The sequence below is a fragment of the Macaca nemestrina genome, chromosome 4 (assembly GCF_043159975.1).
Source record: "Macaca nemestrina isolate mMacNem1 chromosome 4, mMacNem.hap1, whole genome shotgun sequence".
NCBI classification, from domain to species: Eukaryota; Metazoa; Chordata; class Mammalia; order Primates; family Cercopithecidae; genus Macaca; species Macaca nemestrina.
The window spans coordinates 45,922,627-45,937,790 of NC_092128.1; positions in this window are offsets into that span (position 1 = coordinate 45,922,627).

Sequence of the window (15,164 nt, forward strand, 5' to 3'; positions counted from 1 at the left end):
TAATTTATAAGATAGGGACTCCATAGAACTTGTCTGGGACACATTCCTTCACCTGATGAAATAAGAAGGTTGAATAAGTAGATGCTCTCCAAAATCCTTTTCCACACCACAATTTCTGGGTTCTATAATACTACAAAGGTACTTTGTCTGTACCCTTTGTAATTGTTTAGATAGGTGATATCTTCCTCAAGTCCAGAACTTAAGTCTATTGAAAAAATGCAAAATTGTGTGATCAATCTTTAAATGGAAACAGTCACATTGATTTGATAATTTAGGTAATTCACATAGACTGCATACCTCTTCCAATTTACCAGATAATTATTCCTCTTACTCCTCTGTTTAGACAACATACAAAGATCTATTCTAACCAAAACATCCAGTGTTCATGCTTAAAATATTTGTATCTCTTTCTTAAAAATAAAGAATCTTTCAGCTTGAGGATTTTTTTTAAAAAATAGTGTTAGACAATATCTGTGTTGAAGGCCTTCCCTTTCTTTGAACATTACTAGGTTAAATAAGTAGCAACTAATTGTATAAAATAGCAATGATATACGAACATCAAATTGATGTTTCTCTCTGGTGGTTTAATATTATTCTCTATCACCTTCTTCTTAGAAGGTAAAGAAATTTCTCTTTTAAATGTAAAGGTCACTGGTAGCCCAGAGGCTTCAAGAAATCAATGTTCCAGTGATAATTAAAGGTTACAATTTAGAAGAAGACTTACAACATAATAAGTTAAAATCCAATAATGAAGGTACGAGAAGTGGTCTAGATAATCAAAGCTAACATTAATAAATGTAACTAATAAAAATAGTTTCTAAACAACTTCTAAAGCATAAAAATTTTATTGTGATTTAACATTAGATATAAATGTCTAATGTTAGTCTGTAAGTCTCTTCCAATCACTAACTGAATTACACATTTACTTGAAAGTTATCCCAACCAATTGTCCATGTGTATTTCTGTGCTGATATAGAATTTTTAAAAAACAGACATCTGCTTTTTTTCTCATAAAGTTGTATGCATTTTTTTCTTCCTTTAACATAGTCCTTAAATTTAGAAGATAAACACAATAAAAACTAGACTAAAAATTAATTTGGCCAATTTGGTACAATACAAGCAAGAATAAAGAAACAGTCTAAATATATATACATATTTGCAGGGTGGAATTCATTCCCCTCCTGTATTAAGTGGGCCAAATGGCAGTAGAGAAACCATACTCTCCATTAATCTAGAGAGAGACATCATCCTCCATGATCTGCTGCAACTACATCTGAGCAAATATATATGACACAAAAATGTGCAACCAGAGACAATTTAGGATTATATGGACAGGGCCAAATAGTGTTCATTAACAAATAAATAGTAACCCTATAATTCCAGAGTCATAGTGGTGGCAGGGCAAGAATTAAGAGTAAAGTTATTCCATCCAACAGCACCACCCACAAGCAGTTGAAATATTAGCAGAATGATGAAGTTCAAAAATACCCCTGGATTTTCCTTTTCTCAATAGATGTAAAGCACATCATTTGCCTATGTCCATATTTTCTATCATATGATTCCAATTCTCATCACCCCCAGTAAATTATAGGTGAGCACACAGGGGTGGAAACCTAATCCAAAATAAGCCACTCAATAGGCTGGCAGTGACTTATATCTTAAGATCCATTTAGGGTGGTATGAACAAGTGAGTGAAAAATTAGTGGGTTTTTTTTGTTTTGTTTTGTTTTGTTTGTTTTTTTCTTTTTTTTTTTAGAAATCCAGAATTGAAAACCAGGATAGTGAGGAAGTTAGCAATAAGAGCACAAGTCCAAAGATTGCATCCCATGACGTCCAGTTGTAGATTCTATACCGAATGAGCTGTGGCAATCCAAAGCCAAAAGCCATAAGGAAGATAGAATTTTCTGAGGCTCATGTGGAATCTAGTCCCTGGAGCTGTTTTTGTACTTGGTGCTTTTACTTAATCAGCTAGAGTGAGCCTCTGTTCCTAGTAACTACATAAAACTGACAGCTACCCAGCAAAGCTGCCCCCTCTCAAGATCATCTCCTCTCAGGTTACCTCTAGTTTGAAAAAATCTAATGGTTATTCTATTTCTGTTCACTTGACTTATCAGCATTTGATAGGGTTGAGCATTTCTTCCTCCTAAAAACATTTATTTCACTTGTCTTCCAAAACCACCATCTCTTGGTTGACCTCCTCCCTCACAGGCATTTCCTTCTCAGTCTCCACTGCCAGTCTCTCTGGCTCCTAAACAAAGATGTCCAAGGTTAGATTCTTGGTACTTGCATTAGTCCCTTCTCATACTGCCACAAAGAAATACCTAGGACTGGGTAATTAATCAAGAAAGAAGCTTCATTGGCTTACAGTTCTGCAGGCTATACAGGAAGCATGGTGGTGGCATCTACCTGGCTTCTGGGGAGGCCTCAGAAAATTTACAATTATAGCAGAAGGCAAAAAGGGGAGCAGACACATCACACGGCCAGAGGAGGAACAAGAGAGCCAGAGGGGAGGTGTTACATACTTTTACATAATCAGATCTCATGAGAACTCATTCAATATTGTGAGGACAATACCAAGCAGGGATGATGTTAAACAGTCCTGAGAAATCCACCCCTGTGATCTAATCACCCCCAACCAGGCCCCACCTCCAACATTAAGAATTACAATTTAACATGAGATTTGGGCAGGGACACAGATCTAAACCACATCAGTCCTTTCTTGCATCTACACTTGCTCACTTGGTGATCTCATCTAATTTCATGACTTTAAATATTTTCTATAGGCTCATAACTCCCAAACATATACCTCCTGCTAGAAATTTTCCCTGAATCCCATGCTTTTATTCCAACTGCCTACTTGGTACCTGTACATATCTAAAAAGCATCTTATACTATTCAAAGCTAAACTCCCAAGTATCCATCCAAGATATGCTGCACTGGCGCTCATCCCCATTATGTAAATGACAATTTTATGCTTCTAGTTGTACACACCAGAAATCATGGCATAATTCCTGACTCCTCTTTTTATATGGTATCTCATATTCAATCCATCAGCAAATTTTGGCCTTATCTTCAAAATATATCTGGAATTGGACTACGTCTCACCATGTCCAAATTCTCACTTTGATCCGTGTCATCATCTTTTCAGTACTTTAGCTTCTGAACTGGTCATCTTCCACCATTGCCCCTTACAATATATCCCCAGCACAGCAGCCAGAGTAATCTTTTTAAGAAAGTTTGGTCATGTCATTTCTTTACTCAAAACCCTCCAGTGGCCTCCTATATTACTCTAGGTAAAAGCCAAAACTACTTGGCCAAGTAGATCCAAAGACCTGGATAGGTCTTTGACTCCATCTCTCTACTTTGCCACTGTGAAATAAAGAGAGTTAATAGAGCAGGACTGAGGCTGTTTTCCTTAGAGACATCTGCTTGCAAGGTTGACCCTCAACTGGCATCTGGGAACTTAGATTTGGGGAAGATTCTCACAACCCTAACTGATAAAAGTATCTCACTGTGCATAAATTGGTTGAGCAAACAATATGATTTATGCTAACCATCTACTTTCTTTATGGAAGTCAGGAATGCTAGGCAAAGGTTGCTTATATGACAAACCTCCCAAAAATCCCTGGGAACTGAGTTTCTGATGAGCTTCCCTGGGAGATGGCATTTTACACATTACAATTAATTCCTGGGGTAATTAAGCATGTTCTGTGTGATTCCACCTGGAAAGGATTCTGAAAACTTGGGTTGGGTATTCTTCAGATTACACCCCATACCCTTTTCCCTTTGCAGTTTTTGCTCTGCATGGTTTCACTGAAATAAATTGTAGCCATAAGTAAAACTATATGTTTAGTCCTATGAGTCCTGCTAAAAAATCATCTAACCTGGGAAGAGGTGTTTTTGGGGGTCCCTGATTGAGCAATCGTTGAACTCTTACTGAACACCTACTATGTGCCAAACATTGTACTTCAATTTTATTTAGCTGAGTTAGACAATGTATGACTTTGTTTAGCCCCTCTTCTTTAGGATATGCGGTGTTTCCCCGCTAAACTGATCCAGCCTGCATTCTGCTCCAGGACTCTTTCCTTAGAGGCATCCCCTTACCAGGAAACACCTCTAGGCACAGTCACATGGTAGAACTGGTGAAGAAAGAAACCCTGTGGAAGAGAAGAATCCACAGGAGCCCAGAGCACCCAGGCTCCGAGTCCCCTCCATTGTAATTTCTTTGCAGCTTTCCAAAGTTAACAAATGGGAGACTCTTGACATAGACTGTAACTCTTTTCCTGAGACATAAAGAGATGTCTTTTCAAGGCTCCCATACAGGTTTTTAGAATCTGCTATTAATACTCTTTTTTGAATTAGAAATATTCAATTGTAATATAATGAAGAGAGCTTGCATATGTAAGCTATCCTGCCAGAAGCACAATAGTAAATGTAAAAGGCACATAGTACAAATAACCTCATGCTGCAAGTAACAACATACGATGTAAATAACCACCTAAAGCTTCATTTCTGCTTTGTTTACTTCAGAAAATTATACTGCCTTTGTCTACCACATGCATTCCTAAGCAAGTCTAATTACCGTTCTTCAGGAAAAAATGTTTTTAAGAGACAAGCCAAAAAAAAAAAAAAAAAAAAAACCAAGGAGGTGGACTCACTGCCATATGCAAACGAACTAAAGTGATTAGGATCCTTGGGACTAAAAAACAAATATACTAAGTGCTGTGAATAATTCATTTACCAAATTCCTAAGCAGTTAGCAATGATCATATGAATTAAAACGAAGAACTAAGTTTTGGATGTAAAATAGCCTGCTCTAAGTTCTACAGTATATAGTCAACTTTAGAAAATGATCACAATAAGCAATATAGATTGGGATTTTTCTGTTTCTTAAAAAATCTGTATTCAGTTTCTGTTGCTGTGTAACAAATCACAACAAACTTGGTGGCTTAAAGCAATACGCATTTATTGTTCTCATTTCTGTGAGTCAGAAGTCCAAGAGCAGCTTTGCTGGACTCGCCACTTAGAAGTTCACACTCAAGGCATCAGCCAGACTGTGATTTTATCTGGAGGCTCTGGAGAATAATCCTCTTCCTAGCTCACTCAGAATGTTGGCAAAATCCAGTTCCTAGTGGTTGCAGGACTGATCTCCCCACCATCTTGCTGACTGTAGTCTAGCAGTTGCTCTAGGGTCCTGAGTCATTCCCCGCCATGTAGGCCCCTCCAGTCTCAGAGCCAACCACAGAGAATCTCCCTTGCATCAAATCATTCTCATGCGTCCAATTTCTTTCCAGAAAGAGCCCACTCCCTTTTAAGGGCTGGCGTTATTACGACCACTAATTAAAATCTCCCTCTCTTAAGAACATCTTAATATTTTGAGACTTAATTACATCTGAAAAATCACTTCACGTGAGCACCTAGGTTCATTTCATTGCATAACTGGAAGAACATGCACATACCGCAGGTGGAGACCATCCTAGGGGTTATTTTAGAATTCCATCCACCACAAAATCCTCATACACATCTCAGAAAGTTGGGGTTTTGTCAATGTTTCTAATCTTTGAGATTAATATCTAGTAAGAATAACCTTTTTACTAATCATAACATGGCCCTTTGTGTCTGTGTTAAAAACAAAACTGGGGCTGGAGAGGGCACAGTGGGAATGATTGTTTATGTTCTCAAATTTCCTCCTAACTCTAATAACTTTTCTTCACGTTTTTCTTAATGGCTTGATCAGCTTTACCAATAATTGATGTCTCTTCCTTTCTGTATTATTTTCTCCCCTGGTTTAATTAGTAATCAAACTTAATTGACCAAAATTCATATGGATAGCTCCCTAACATAAATAAGCATTGGGAAGAGACATTTTCAAACAAAATAAAGTGTAGGATATCCTCGTGAAGTTAGAGCTGTGGTAGGCAGTGAGGAAGATGCATTCAGAAATTAGAGTGACAAGTAGACTGCTCTCAGGGAGGACAACTCAACTATTCCTCTTAGTTTCAGAGAGGAGCTTTAGGTACCAGGTTTTGACAAAATTATAGAGTAATATTAGAGAAATGCCCAAGTACCGATTTTCTCCAATCTAATTATTTTGACAAGCACTTAAAACAAAACAGTAATTTTAATTTTTCAACTAGGTCATGACATGTATATTTTCTAGCTATGTCAGATAGATTTGTGCCTTCACTGTAAAGCAACAGCAAGGACACATCAAGAGTTCAGGTCTTTAGTGTCTTCAATTTCATCACCTTTAAATCTTCAGTAAAGACTAAAACATTCAGCACAGTTTGACTCACCAGGAAGCCTATTCTTTTTACCTAACTTTAAATTGGTCAGTCAAAAATTAAGTTGAGTGGTTTGCCCATGGTATAATATTTGATGTCTACCCCACCATAACAAATGTATAAAACTATGACCTATCTATGTACCTGTGGACTTGAATGCAAGTGAAGTCTAACAAATTATTTTCTATGTTAATTAAAAAATATATGCCACATAGATAAATTCTCACATGCCATAGCAAGACCTAAAGCAGGGTTTGCTGCCAAATTTTAAACTCTTGAAGGTAGTCTCCTTTGATAGAATCTAGGACACAGAGTACCATTTTGTTCTGTGTCTTCCCTTTTAATTCAATGTCCACAGCAAAAACTTCAAAAAGGACACTTTCTCCTAGAATAGGTCATGTTCTGCAAAGGAAAGCAGAGCAAAAATCAAGTTTCAGTGATTTTCATGCAGAAGTACAGATATGCAAAAGCAGTAGTAGAGTCGGCCCGATTATTTTAAAGATTAGCAGAAGAAACTCAATGCTGACAAACTAGCTTTCTACAGCTTTCATTAAGGAACATGGACTGCAGGGCCAGATATTCAAACCACTGACAGGGATCAGTTTATTTAAATTTAATCTGTAAAATGGAAATAATATCTCTTATGTATTAATGTTGTAAAACTAAATAAAATATGAAAAATTCTTCACTGCAGTTTGTGGTACAGTGTAACTGCTAAATAAATATTACCATCCTTATGTCATCAGTAAAGAAAATGTCCTTAACAAATTGACACACAAGTTGCAACATTTTGTGGGGCAGCTAAATTTAACTATATTGCTATGTAGTGACCTGTAGTTTGTAAGCAGGTCAGCTGCCATTGTTCCTGAGCTTGTGTTTTCACTTCTAACTATACATGAACCTGCTGACAATTTATGTGCTGATCATTTACTATGAGCTGTAATGTCAAGTCAATAATTCAATAGGGGAAAAGTGGATCTGCAAAGGTTAATGTTGAAGTAGCTGTTTTAGTTTACCCATTTAATATGCTGGGCAGTGTGGAATGATCATCTCTATTAAGAAGTTTTGGTACTTTATCCTTAATTCTGTCCCAGTTTAGAACTTCAACCTCTGGTTCCCTTTATTCATTTCCTAGTGCTGCTATAATAAATTACTACAAACCAGGAGGCTAAAACAACACAACTTTATTATCTTGCAGTTCTTAATGTCAGCAGTCTGGCATGGCTCTCAGCAAGCTAAAATCAAGATGTTTGTAAGGCTGTCTTTTTCTGTTTTTGTTATTCTAATATTAGAATTATTTTCTTTCTATAAGCAAATATCAGCAAACAGGGGCTGGAGAAGAAGTAGAAATGCTTCCCAAACTTTAGAAAAAGACATACGTGTAGACTAAGCATTTATTAAGATGGTTGTTCATCTCTCCACAGGCAGGGGCTCACCATCATATCATTTCAGTGGAAGAAATTAGTAACTGTCTTTGTGCCTGAGAGTAACATACTTGAACTAGAATCATGATCTCTTAAGACTGCTATTTTTTTCTTCATTTACAAAAAGAGGTTTCTGTACCTTTCACCTTAGACTCTTTCTTCTCAGCTATAGCTGAAGTGTGGCTTCATGTGTGGACACTGCATGTTAAAGACATAAACAAAACCAAGCTTTTGCAGCAAAGTGTTAGTAGGGACAGGAAGAGACTCAGAACAAAATTGTATCTGGAGAAGTTGGAGAAATTTTGAATATTTAACCAAGAAAAAAAGTACTTAATGAGTCTGGAAAGCAAGAGAATGAAAATAACAACTTTTAATTGTTTCAGTATAAATATTATAGGTGCTTACTATGAGCTTGGGATGCTGCCTTGGCTGTGAGAATACTGTAGTACTTAAGACTCACAATCCTCTCTCTTGTAGAAATGGAGACATAATTAGATAATTTTAAAACAACATAGTAAGACCTGATTTCAAGTTATGTTTATGATAGTTGCTTTTGAAGTTTACATTCAGGCTGTCACGAAGGTGTAAGATTCACTGGCTTAGTGCCATTATAATTTTATGATCTCTAACCTCAAAAGGATCTTTCCACCAGTTCTCTAAAACCCTTTTTTTTTTCTCTTTGGAAATGAATCACCTTTGATCCTTCCATCTCAGCATAATCTTTACCATCAACATGTGAACACGTTCAAGTCCCACCCTTCTTAAAACAAAATCCTTTCTGAATTCATGTTCCTCTAACTTATTGTCATTCTCACTCCCTTCTACTTTATACACCAAATGCTCCAAAGCATATTCTACATTCCATGTGTCTATTTTTCACCTCTGATTCTCTCCTCAACCCATCACATTCCGGCTCCCAACCTCAGCAGTTTCTACAAGAAATTGAGCCATTACCAGACTCATTAATAATTATCTCATTGCAAAATGCCATGATTAAGTTTTAATTTTTACTGTAGTTGACCTCTTTGCAGTAGTTGACACAATTATCTACTCCTTCCTTTATAAAAACAAAACAAAACCAAAAAACTATTTTCCCCTTTATTGCATGACATCACCCTACATGGAGTTTCCCCTACCTCATTAGCAGGATCTTTTCTTAGTATTCCTTTCCATCTCTTAAATTGGGTGTCCTGGCCTTCCACTTTTCTCACTCTATAAAGTATCCCAGAAAATGCCCATATATTCTTATATCTTTCATTATTATCTACATGCGGAAATTGACAAACCCAAAGCTAATGCCAAGAAAAATGATATGAGCTCCAGACTCGTATATCCATCCCATTACCTTTGATATCCCATAGAGAGCTTGAAATGAGTATGTTCGAAACTGGACACATTATCTTCTTCCCACTTAATACCATATCTGCTCCTGTTCTCCCTAACTCAGTGGGCAGGATGACCATACACCCAGTCACTCAAACCAGAAACCAGAGTATCATCTCTGAGGGCCCACTCCGTGGCTTGCTTGTGGCTATGCAAGGCCAGTCTCTCCAGCTGTGCAGTACACAATCTGCCTTCCATTCCCACAACCCCATATATCCTCAGACTGTCCTATTGATTGTCCTCCCAAGTATCTTCCACTTTCCTTGCATCCCATTACCACTGCTCTGGTATTATTTTCCATCATTTTTTGGCTGTACCACAATTAAATAATTGGTTATTCTCCTTCCTTTTTTGCACTCAACTAAATTTTCCACTGAAATAAGTTTGTTTCTAAAATGTAAATATGGGCCGGGCGCGGTGGCTCAAGCCTGTAATCCCAGCACTTTGGGAGACTGAGACAGGCGGATTACGAGGTCAGGAGATTGAGACCATCCTGGCTAACACGGTGAAACCCCGTCTCTACTAAAAAATACAAAAAAGAACTAGCCGGGTGAGGTGGCGGGCGCCTGTAGTCCCACCTACTCGGGAGGCTGAGGCAGGAGAATGGCGTAAACCCGGGAGGCGGAGCTTGCAGTGAGCTGAGATCCGGCCACTGCACTCCAGCCCGGGCGACAGAGTGAGACTCCGTCTCAAAAAAAAAAAAGTAAATATGATTATGTCCTCTTCTTAGTGATATTCTCCTTTAAGTTGATCCTTATTTTCATAAAAATATAGTCTGAAATCCATCAAGACCTACCTCTCTTTGCTTCTCTGGTCCCCAACTCACATATTCAGCTATGATGAACTATTATTAGTTCACCATACTTTCTTTTCTCTGGACCTTTGCATATTTTCTTCCATTTCATCTGTCTGCGATACTTTCATTTGCTTAGCTATTACTGCCTTCAAAGAGCTGAAAGGACACTCCCTATGATTAACCTTGTATTATTACTATTAGACTCTGTGAGGGCAGGAAATTTGTCTGTCCATTGCAATATTGTGTCTCTAGTGTTTACCATAGCCCCTGGAATTTAATATATGTTTTGTATATGTGTGTGTGTGTGTATATATATATATATACTGATTTAAAATAAATTTTTTAAATTAAAAAAGATGAATCCAATAAGTGAAACAAAGTACATGTTTATATTATGACAGACATTCACTGGTTTAATATAAGAGAATTGGATTCTCTTGAACAACTCAATTGTCCAATACTGGCATAAATAAATAAATGGATAAGAGATAATGTATTTAATACTTTAACTGTTGCTGCACACTTGAGGATCACCTGGGGGAAATAGGGGCCTGGAGAAACCTCTTTCTTCTATGAATCAACCTTTCTAAGTTCAAAGGTTTACTAGCTGAATGAATGTATTTTAAAACTTTATAGTCTCTTTAATTATAAATTATAAATATGTAATTATAAATTTCCAGAGAGTAACTGAAAATCAAATGGGCCCTGTGTAGTAATTAAATTTATGACATGGTTAGTAAGCATTTTAATGCAGAAAATATGTTTAATGCATTTTAAAACTGGCCCCTAGAAGCCACAAATAAGAGAACATATAAAATTTGTCTTTCTGTGTCTGGCTTATTTCACTTAACATAATGACCTCCAATTCAGTCCATGAAACATAGACAACTATAAATGAAATTGTTTAAGTTCTAAATTCTCACTGTTGAGAATAAGTCTTTTAAAATAGTTTTTACAAGGTAGAGATAAAAGTTAAGGTAGTCTCTGTCCCCTCGTAATAATAAAAATTGCTCTATTGCTTCCTAATATTTGTATTAGTAACTGAGATATTTTCATAAAGATGACAATTAGATAGGAGTCAGACCTGGAGGTAACATGTGAACATGCTCTGCATTATCCTAAAAAAATAGGTTTATGCTTGTTTAGCAGCAACTACTGTAATTTATAATATATGGTTTCAAAAGAGCCTTTGCAATTTTTCCTCTGTATGATCTCTGTTGAGTAATTATTTACGTGCATTAAAATGGTCAGAGGATAACACAAGCTAACAACTAACTTGCACTGATAAAAAAAGAAGTGGAGAGCTAACAAAAATAAGATTTTCAGGTAGAAAATATCATCTTTTTTTTCCTTTTTCAACAAAACATGGTACAGATCACCCCACTGTCACTGTACAAAAAATTAATGTATTGACTTAATTCTTTTCAAGCAAAGGATGTTCTGTGCATAAACAAGTGACTTGAGCATTTTTATTTTTAAGAGTCAAAATGACATGCCTTTAGCAACTTTACAGATTTAGATATATATAATCATTTGCAAAGATAGAGATAATTTTTCACTAGTTCAAATTTTTTGTTCAATGAAAATGAGTGAACTTTGCTTTCAGAGAAACAATATCTTTGGGGGAATCAGGTGGGGGCTTAAACAATAGTCCACCTTCTCACTGGCTTTGCAGGCAGAGATCTTCAGTCTGATTCTGGCAGAGGGTAGGCCTAGAGGTCCCAGCAAAGGGTGAAGGGATGCTGATGTTTACTTCCTGTAGATGTTGATACCTAGAGAAGCAAGAGAAAACTTGAATATTGATCCTGAAGGTCCTTTAGAAGGCAAATTCAGGAATCAAACAAAAGTAAATGAATCAGAGAACCAGCCAAAGATTTGGAGATTCCTTAGAGGGATCATAGAAAGACTTCTGAATTGTAACTATTGCCTACATAGATAGCATACTGTGGAAGGCTGTGGAAGGATGAAGATGCAAAGAATGAAGAGAAGTAATGCCGAAACTTCAAGACCAACTAGAAGTAAGTATACAAAGATGAATTAAAGATGCCTGGCTTAAACAATGGTGCAGGTGATGAAGTCACAGCAGGATACAGAAAAATGAAGAGAAACAAATAAGGCAAGAAAAGGAAGTGAGTTTAGTTTGGTTAAATAAAGCTTATGTTTCCTCTAAGACAGGCAGGTAAATTCCTAAGGGATGATAAAATTTTAGGGTCAGTAGGGGCAATAACAGATACTAAAATTGTTAAGAAAGGTAAGGTAGGCATAGGATACTAGAGTCTCATTAGAGAAACCATATGAAAAAGTTTGTCCAATGCAGCAAAGGACGATTGGCAGGTTTCAGATTATAAGAGGTCAACTAAATTGACATAGGCTGATCTCTGGTGACTTGTGAGAGCAGTGACAGGACAGTGATGAGTGGCAGTCAATCATACTGTGGTGAAGAGCAAAGAAGGAGCTGAAAAGTAGAGGCAAAGGGTGCACATTGTCCATTAAGATGATTGACAGGAAAGAAGTGCCTTGGTAGCTTGACAAAATTAAGAACATATCTCTGAAAATTGACAAAATTTCTTGAGCAGGTTTTATCTTAAAGTTTGAGAAAAAGAATAGGTAGAAAAGAATTAAGGTACAAGAATATGATTGACAAGTCTCAGAGAAGTATAGAGATTGGTAACAAGAATCTAGCAAATGAGGTCAAGATAGAATAAGAATAGGAGAAGCTCCTGCCCTGAGACCAAAATAAATGTTATGGAAATATACATAAATGTAGGATCAACCTCTAGTTCTTTACAATGATTTGTCAGTGATAAAGAATATCTACAATGTTTAATTGATTTAACCCTTTTATTTTTTCCTTTATTAACTAACAGTTAAGATATACTATGTTTTATTTCAGTTTAAACAATGAACATATTAATAGATGTATGATTTTATAATGGTTGCCATAGGTTAATTTCCCAAAATAAACAACCATTCTGGAACCTTTGAAGTTATTTTAATCTCAATAGTTCAAGGCTTTTAGAATAATTTACCAACTATACCTTAAATACAGTTTTTTTTTCTGTTAATGCAATAGAATTTTAAAATAAAGAGAAGAATAGCTTCACTTCCATAAAGATTGCAAAACTAATTTCCTCATTACTTATTGCCATTGAAAACTCTCATTCTCTTATTCCTTAAGTTAACAATTTTTTTCCAATAAAAATACAGATAATGAGCAAGACTTTATTACAAAGTACAAATATCAGGAAAACAACCTAAAGCTGAACTCTACTCAGTGCTGCGTGAATTTATTCAGGCCTGGCTAATTAACGGATGGATTTTTCTATATTCAATGTTTGTTATACTATTCTGCGTGCTAAAATGCATCAATATTATACCTGCTATTCCAACTAGAAATATAACCAAAAAGTAAAAATTCACTTAATTTATAGTTAACTAAAATTCCACACAAACACTAGCTTTCTCATTTTTAAGAGTAAATGAACATTTTAAAGTCTGTATGGATTAAAATTAGCATATTTCCCATGTGTGTTTTACACATGTTCGTTTCATGAGAAAGCTCTTAGATGAAATACTATATAAATCAGATTCTAGAAAATATTTTTAAATTGCCAGGCACTTTACTCATTAACTCACTTAATCTTCATAAAAAACCACCTGAGGGAGAGCCTATTACTATCTCCATTTTACAGATGAAAAAGTGAGAAAATAAGTTAACTTCACCAAAGTCACACACAGCTGGGTGGAAGAGGAAAGATCTGAAGCCAGGCTATCTGGCTCCCAAGTCCAGCATCAGAACCACCGCGTTATTCTGTCTTCACTGGTTTTGACTAAGGGTGGAGGTTTCTGGCTTAAGTTATTCTCAAATACCATCAAAACAATGCATTAAAATTGAATATTTAAATAATAAAACAATCTTGTCTACATAATTTCAAACAACCTGTTTGAGTCGAATTACCATATACTCTGAAATTGTGTAGACAAGACTTTTTCTAGACTACAACTACTCAAGGAAAGCTCCCCATTTCAGTAATTTTGTGTCCCTGTGAGAATTGCATTCACTCCTTCAAAATCTAAGGCGTATCATTTAATAGGTGAACACACACTTCCCTGACTTTTTAATGATCACCATTCTAACTGGCATGAAATGGTATCTCATTGTGGTTTTGATCTGCATTTTCTAATGACCACTGATTGTGAGCTTTTTTTCATATGTTCGTTGGCTGCATAAACGTCTTCTTTTGAGAAGTGTCTGTTCATATCCTTTGCCCACTTTTTGATAGGGTTGTTTTTTTCTTGTAAATTTGTTTAGGTTCTTTGTAGATTCTGGATATTAGCCCTCTGTCAGATGAACAGGTTGCCAATTTATTCTCCCATTGTGCAGGTTGCCTGTTCTCTCTGATGATAGTTTCTTTTGCTGTGCAGAAGCCCCTAAGTTTAATTAGATCCCATTGGTCAATTTTGGCTTTTGTTGCCATTGCTTTTGATGCTTTAGTCATGAAGTCTTTGCCCATGCTTATGTCCTGAATGGCATTGTCTAGGTTTTCTTCTAGGGTTTTTATGGTTTTAGGTCTTGCATTTAAGTCTTTAAGCCATTTTGAGTAACTTTTTGTATAAGGTGGAAGGATGGGATCCAGTTTCAGTTTTATGCATATGGCTAGCCAATTTCCCAACACCATTTATTAAATAGGGAATCCTGTCCCCATTGCTTGTTTTTGTCAGGTTTGTCAAAAATGGCAATCATTAAAAAGTCAGGAAGCAACAGACGCTGGAGAGGATGTGCAGAAATAGGAATGCATTTACACTGTTGGTGGGAGTGTAAATTAGTTCAACCATTTTGTAAGACAGTGTAGTAATTCCTCAAGGATCTAGAACCAGCAATACCATCTGACCCAGCAATCCCATTACTGGATATATACCCAAAGGATTATAAATCATTCTACTATAAAGACACAGGAACACATATGTTTGTTGCGGCACTGTTCACAATAGCAAAGGCTTGGAGCCAACCCAAATACCAGTCAATGATAGACTGGATAAAGAAAATGTGGCACATATACACCATGGAATACTATGCAGCCACAAAAAAAGCATGAGTTCATGTCCTTTGCAGGGACATGGATGAAGCTGGAAACCGTCATTCTCAGCAACCTAACACAAGAGCAGAAAACCAAACACTGTATGTTCCCTCTCATAAGTGGGAGTTGAACAATGTGAACACATGGACACAGGGAGGGGAATATCACACACTGGGGCCTGTCACGAGGGAGGGTGACT